General features: G+C 34.0%; 1 pseudogene across 1 annotated transcript; it reads left to right on the plus strand.

Annotated features, from left to right (window-relative positions):
• Positions 1-2,905: 2,905 nt before the first annotated feature.
• Positions 2,906-7,543, plus strand: LOC137819544 (disease resistance protein Roq1-like; annotated as a pseudogene). Its single transcript, XR_016516379.1, has 5 exons — positions 2,906-3,467; positions 3,715-4,815; positions 4,921-5,193; positions 5,337-6,070; positions 6,150-7,543. The product of XR_016516379.1 is annotated as a disease resistance protein Roq1-like (transcript).
• The last annotated feature ends 202 nt before the right edge of the window (positions 7,544-7,745 follow it).

Genomic DNA, 7,745 nt, shown 5'->3' on the forward strand with positions numbered 1-7,745 from the left:
TCGGGACATTCATTAGATTAATATATCTCTATCACTAACAACAACCTTTGGGTATGGATCAACTCTAAAAAACAAATCTCTCAGTTTCTAAAGGGCTCATACAAAGTTATGTTGATGTTCTAATGCGAGTAACATAAATGCAACACTAAAGGTCAATCCCGTTGACGTAACACCAACAACTTCAAGTAATGACATCTTATACCTATTAGTTTTGTACGTACTTTTCATCATCAATAAAATGTTAAAGGCATTCAATAGCTTCACTGAATCAGGGTTTGTTCAAAATAAATCTTGCACAACATTCATCCCTTCCTCAAACCTAGACCAATGGACGTACGTATCTCGCTCAAGTAACATCATCAATTGTTGCATTTCAATTTTGTCTCCTCGTCCTATTTCTCTATACAAATATCTTGCATTGTAAACTTTCTTTATTGTGGTCATATTTTTCACGTTATGCTCTTTCATTGTTAGCAAAATATTTTTGGACTTCACTACACTGTATGTCATCTTTATAAGCATTGACTTCTCAATAGATGTGAACCTACCAGCATATGGATGACCAACCAACACATTTGCCAAGTCATGATTATGAGACCCACAAAGTAATTTCAATATTCATTCTTCACCACTCTTTACTGGATACCCTCGTAATCTAAAAGGACAATTACATTTCCTACTTCCACTCCTAGTAACCTGTAATTCCTTCTTATATCGCTTGTATTTACCTCCTCTCGCACAACCTAATAATATTAATGTCTTCCTTTCTTATTGTCCAATTGAAGTATTCTTAATATCACAATAACATAACGAAAATGAAACACAACTTTTCTAACCCACATCAAGAACTCATCCTGGGTACGAAATATCTACAAAAGTTATCACAACAAATTATTTAATTTACCAAATAACAAACAACCTAAATATACTTTACGAACTTCAATTTTACCTCATTTGTAGTAAATGCATCCATACATTCATATCCCTTCGATATATTGTCTATATCGTTGGATAATGACTTCTCAATATCATCATGTAGACCATCCCACATATCAACCCCATCATATAATCCTTGGTCGAATCCTTCGTTATTGTCCATACTTCTACAAATTAACATTTTACCATCAAATTCCAACAAATTATTAAAATCTGCACCAAAAACAACAAACTAAACCAATGCATTTTGAATCCACCAATCCATAAGTCAAAAAATGCATTTTGGATCCACCGATCCATAAGTCAAAAAATTTATTCCAAATCCACTAATCCGTAAGTCAAAAAATGCATTATGGATTGACAAATCCATAAGTCAAAACAATTTCCGGATCCACCAATCCGTAACTGAAATAAAGCTTCGGAATTTAGTAATTTGTAAGTCAACAATTTGCTTCTGGAACACTCCCTCATCCAGAAAACAAAAATGATTTACTTATGGAACGACCAATCCGTAGATCATATTTTCACTTTTAGATTGATCCATCCATAGCACAATCTCATATCCCGATTTTTGGGATTCCAAAAACTCCATAACCACCCAACCTCTTAAAAAAACTTACTTCTTGCCTCTAAAATAAAATCAACACTTCACCAACGTTACCACTCCTTCACCTTACCACTGCTTCTCCTTGCTCTCCCAACTAAAATGAGTCTCCACCAACACTACAAAAGAAGAAGAAAGGTAGCAAAGCAACTCATCCAAAATGGTATTTTCAAATAAAAAGTCAAGGTTAGTTTGGGAATTTTAAATTTTTGGTGATGCAAGATGAAAAGCCAGGAAGAAACTCCCTAGCTTTTGTTTTCACATATTTTTGTAATTCAATTCTCTCAGGCCTACACCAAGAATGTTCAGTTACCAAGACTTGCTCAACAAGTTGTTTGCTTCACCAAATTCTCACCTAATCACAAATTTAGCTTAGATTCATGGACCTCACCATCGGAATACATTTTCTAAATTATATTTTCCCGGGTTCTCCATTCTCACAAATCAACTCATGACCAGCTAGTGCACATGAATTTTCAATTTGTTATTTGAATTGACGTTTACAAACTCACGGAAATTAATTTCTCAAAACGTTAACATGCACCAATTGCTCTAATATGAATCGATTTTGATTCAATCTTCATCTCTATTTGTTGTTCAAAAATTCAAGCAGCAGGATCCGTAAATTTTACCAATTCCAGCAACAAAATTCTCAACTGCTCAATTTCACATCCACATCCACATGGTGATTTGAAATTGTACTAAAAGAAATACCAAAACTGAATTCAGATAATCAAGAAAAATATGAAGAACACGAAATTTAGAAGAAGAAGAAAATTGAAGAAGGAGAGGGCATATATTTCTATTTGCACATTTTTTTTACTATTTTATATTTTTTTTTCTATTTACATTATTACTTTGATTCAAAATATAAGACTTAAAATTTTTTCACTACTCTATATATACAATGTTTACAAGACTAAAAAGAAAAAAAACTTTATAATCTTTTTATTAAGATTAAATCTTCTTCTATTTTGTTAGCCGCCGAAAGTTTGAAGACTGAATGGTTTTTATAACAACATTTTCAACTTAATTTTCAAGCTCGGTTCTATGTATATTCTACCTTTGAAAATGACTTTATACAAAGAGGGTGGGAAAATGTTGTGATGAGTTGCATTTACTTTGATTTACAAAACTTTTTCTGTATTTTTTTTTATTTTTTTTATAAATTTATATTAAATTCGGTGTCATAATTGATATGACTTTATACAAAGAGGGTGGGAAAATGAAACGCGCCTACGTGATAATAAATAACCTTCGTAGCAAAAAGCTATTTCCCCAACCATACATAAATCATCACAATAACTTCTTTCACTTTTTGATTTCTATTTATTATTCAGTGTTTGCTCTCCACTTTCACACCCATTCTTTCTCATAATACTTTTCTCTCTCTCAACAACTTTTGCATTCTCTTAATGGCTTCTAATGCCATCCTCCAACACACCTCTTCTTCATCTCATGCAACTCACATCTACGACGTATTTGTCAGCTTTCGCGGTGAAGACACGCGCAACAGTTTCACTGGCTTTCTCTTTGGTCATCTCTGTACAAAAGGCATCAATGTGTTCAAAGACGATGAAGATCTCAAAAAGGGTGAATCCATTGCACCCGAGCTGCTGCAAGCCATTCAAGCCTCTCGACTTTTCATTGTTGTCTTCTCTGAGAACTATGCTTCCTCCACTTGGTGCTTGCGTGAACTGGCGGAGATACGTAACTGCGTTGAAACTTCACCAAGACCTGTTATTATACCTATTTTTTATGATGTTGATCCTTCGGTGGTGCGCAAACAGAGTGGATCTTATGAGAAAGCATTTGCAGACCACGAAAAGAGATTCAGAAAAGATGCAGTGAAGATGGAGGAAGTTCAGAGATGGAGAGAGGTTCTCACACAAGTGGCCAATATCGCTGGCTGGGATATCCGAAATAAGTGAGTAATCGTTTCTCCTTTCTCGTTTCAAGATTCATCACTGTTATATATTTATTATGCACTTGGTTATATACCCGTAAGTTTATTTACTCCTTTCTAAACTACAAATAAGAGATATTAGGAATTTAGGAAAAAGTGGAAAACAAATGCAAATTGAGTTCCAATGTATAGCTGTTTAATGAAAATAATATTTTCAAAGTTAAAATTTTTACGTTGTTGTTTTTTCCTGTAAATGTTAAATTTTCAGGTCACAGTGTGAACAAATTGGAGAAATTGTTCAAACCATAATAAATATTTTGGGTCCCAAAATGTCAAGACTTCCGAAGGATGAAATGGTTGGGATAGAGTTTCGGGTTCAAGAATTAAAAAATCTTCTACGTTTAGATTTGGTTAATGATGTTCGAGTTGTCGGAATTAGTGGGATGGGTGGCATAGGAAAGACCACTCTTGCTCGGGCTTTATATGAAAGAATCTATCATCAATATGATTTTTGTAGTTTTATTGATGATGTGAGCAAAATTTATCGAGATTCTAGTTCATTGGGTGTACAAAAGCAGCTAATTTCCCAGTCTCTAAATAAGAAAAATCTTGAAATTTGTAATGTTATTGATGGAACATATTTGGTGTGGACTAGGCTGCACAATGCACGAACACTTCTAGTTCTTGACAATGTTGATCAAGTTGAACAACTTAAGTTATTCACAGGGAAAAGAGATATACGTAGATGTGTAGGTGGAGGGAGTAGAATCATTATAATTTCAAGGAATGAACATATATTGAAGACACATGGAGTGGATGATGTTTATCAAGTCCAGTTGTTGAGTTGGGAAAATGCTCTGCAGTTGTTTTGTATAAATGCTTTTAAAGTTAATTATATATTGGATGATTATGAAGAGTTGGCACGTGAGGTACTTTCACATGCTCAAGGTCATCCCTTGGGAATTGAAGTATTGGATCTTCTTTGTTTGGTCGAAATGTGTCACAATGGAGAAGTGCATTGGGTAAGCTAAGATATAATAAAGATAGAAATATCATGAATGTTTTACGTATAAGTTTTGATCAGTTGGAAGAAGAAGAAAAAGAAATATTTCTTGATATTGCATGTTTCCTTCATAATCACCTCTATTATAATGAAATTTTAAGCATCCGTGGATTTGATTATGAAAATGGCATACCAGCTCTGATTGAGAAATCTCTAATAACATGTGAGCATGGGGATATTTATATGCACAAGATGTTGATGGATTTGGGACAAAGTATTGTTAGAGAAAAATCACCCAAGGAGCCTCTAAAGTGGAGTAGGTTGTGGGATTGCAAAGATTTCGAGAAATCTATGTTAGACAATGAGGTAAAAGTAATTGATTGAGTATAAATCTTACATTGCCATTTTTTCTAGAATATGAAAACACTTCGAAAAGTTTAACAATGTTATTCTTTCTCCATAATGTTGTAGGCATCTGAAAATCTTGAAGTCATATATATTGAATGTGATTCGCTTTTGGGAACAGTGAGGGCAGATGGTCTATCAAAAATTAGACACCTTAAGTTGCTTAAACTTGAAGATGTGAAATTTTCAGGCACTCTCAATCATCTTTCGAATGAACTAGCATATCTTAATTGGAGGGAATATCCTTTTAAATGTTTGCCTCAAAGTTTTCAGCCAGAAAAACTAGTTGAGTTATACCTTGTTTGGAGCAGTATTAAACGACTGTGGGAAGGCACAAAGGTAGTGTATATTAATTTTTTATTTTTTTTAAATAAATCAATTAAATCAAAAACATTGTCTTTTAATCTCCTTTTTTCTTTAAATAATTAAAGAAAATCCAAATTTAATTATTAATTTTGTCTTCTATTTGCTAATCACTGTAGCCATTGCACAATTTGAAGCTTTTGGATCTCTCTTACTCCAAAGATTTAGTTGAGATGCCGGATGTTAGAGAGGCCCTAAATCTTGAAAAGATAGAACTTAAAGGATGTATAAAACTCCCAAAAATCAATCCATCGATCGGTCTTTTAAAAAAGCTTGCCTTTTTGAATTTGGGAAACTGCAAAAACCTAGTAAGCTTACCCAATACCATACTGGGCCTGAATTCTCTTGAATATCTGGATGTTCAAAACTTTGTTTAGTTGAAGCTCATATTCTTTCCCAATCAACATCCTATTTTTTTTTAAAAATGTTGTATTCTAGAGCACAAAGAGACTCAGTCAGCTATTTGTTTCCCTCATTTCCTACTCTCCCTTCTTCTCTCACTTGTTTGCGTGAACTCGATCTAAGCTTTTGTAACTTAGTTCGAATCCTTGATGCCATTGGACAGTTGAGTTTCCTAGAACACCTAAATTTGGAGGGAAACAATTTTACCACACTTCCGAACCTCAATAACCTTTTCAGACTATATCATTTAAACTTACAACATTGCAAGCGATTCAAACACTTTCCTGTTCTCCCTTCGCAAACCGACTTGCCCTCAGAAACTTGCAAGCTTCCACTACCATATTTGACACATGAAGATCTGGTAGGACTAATCCTTTATAACTGTAAAGAATTAGTTGAAAGGGAACACTGTTGTAGCATGATTTTTTCGTGGATGATACAAATTTTTCAGGTGTGCATCCTCTTTCCTTCCTCTTCCCTTTTTTTAATCATTTTTTTTACAAAACAGCTACTAACGCATACCTCTTTAGTCTTACGAGGCGAGGTGCTTAGGAAACACATGTAGTCTCAAATTACGTCCAAATATTGCATGTGTTATCCCGGGAAGTGAAATACCGAGGTGGTTCAACAATCAATATGTCAGCATGGACAATTCAATAAGGATTGATACCTCTCCTGTTATGCATGACAACAATTGGATTGGTGTTATGTGTTGTGCAATATTTCACATGGACATTGAAAAGGACATGACTGGTTATAGATCCATAGATCGTAGTGCTAGAATTCCTCCAATCGATTTAAGAAGCGATCTAGTCATTGACCATTCAGATCAAATGTGGCTATTTTATTTATCTCATCAAGAGTTTGGTGAACGACGTTATGATTGCAGATGGTACACATCTTATAATGGTGTTATTAGTGTGGAGTTTACAAAATTGATGATGGACAAAAGCGAATTCGAGAAGGGAGAACCCCAATATGTTAAGGTGTATGTGAAGAAATATGGGTATCGGTGGGTATATGAGCAAGATCGACAAGTACCAAACTCAGGTACTTAATATTTGTTATATTTTTGTTTTCTTCTTTCGTGTCTTACAAATGCATTTGAGGTTTTGATCCACAAAGTTTTTGTCCTGTGCTACAACATGCAAGGGAGTTACTAACTTCACTATTTAATAAGAGCTCAAATACCAAGTGTATTTCAATAATAAGATTCTAAAGAAAACCAACCAGAAATACTCGTTAAGATCATCGTAGTGTCACCAGGATGGGTGTGGAGACTTTCCATGTATGCTCTTCCTCGCTTCCGAGATTAATCAACATGCTACAGAAATCATTATACAAAGATGAAGGTATGTGAGGTATTATCATTATGTCATGAGAGACAACATCTTAGCTTTTCAATTACTCGGGTACAAAGGACTTATAACATTGCACAGGAATGCCTCTTCAACACTTGGTTCGTAAAACTCTCATTCTTTTAGTTAGTGCAATAAGATAATATGAAATGAATAAAGATGAAGAAAGAAGATTTATGCTATGATTTTTATACTAGTTTATCTCATACACTAGTGCAAAATTAGCAAACAACGACTATTAATAACGACATTTTTTGGCTATTTTCCGTAAAAAAAGACGTGGTGATAGAGTGGTGAATAAGTCAAAGTTTTGACAACGGTTTTAATTCGAAGCATTGCTAAAAATGGTGAAATAAATTAAACAAGGACGATTTTTGAATGGTATGTCGATAAAAAAAATGATGAATTTTAGATGATCAAATTCTAAAAAGTTAGTTTAACTATAAATGAAATAAATTCATTTGATAATTTGAGTACAAATCACAATATGTAGTTTGGTTTAAATCACCAATTTACTAGTTATTTACAACTTACTTCCTAGATTGAGCACCTTGGTGGTGTGTATGTTGCAGGATCAAGGGTAGACATCCCACAATTCTTTGGAACATCGTTACACGAGTACTCCTCTAAGGCATCTAGCCAAGAAGCTATTTTGCAATTGATGTAGTAGATTGAGCAGGGGTAACAAAGGAGGTTACTCAAAAGTTGAGGCAAGAGTTTAAGGAACACCTAGAGACCTTAAGTCTTTCATAAGACAACTTCTGCACA

The sequence above is a fragment of the Phaseolus vulgaris genome, chromosome 10 (assembly GCF_051622355.1).
Source record: "Phaseolus vulgaris cultivar YP4 chromosome 10, ASM5162235v1, whole genome shotgun sequence".
In the NCBI taxonomy this organism is placed as follows: domain Eukaryota; kingdom Viridiplantae; phylum Streptophyta; class Magnoliopsida; order Fabales; family Fabaceae; genus Phaseolus; species Phaseolus vulgaris.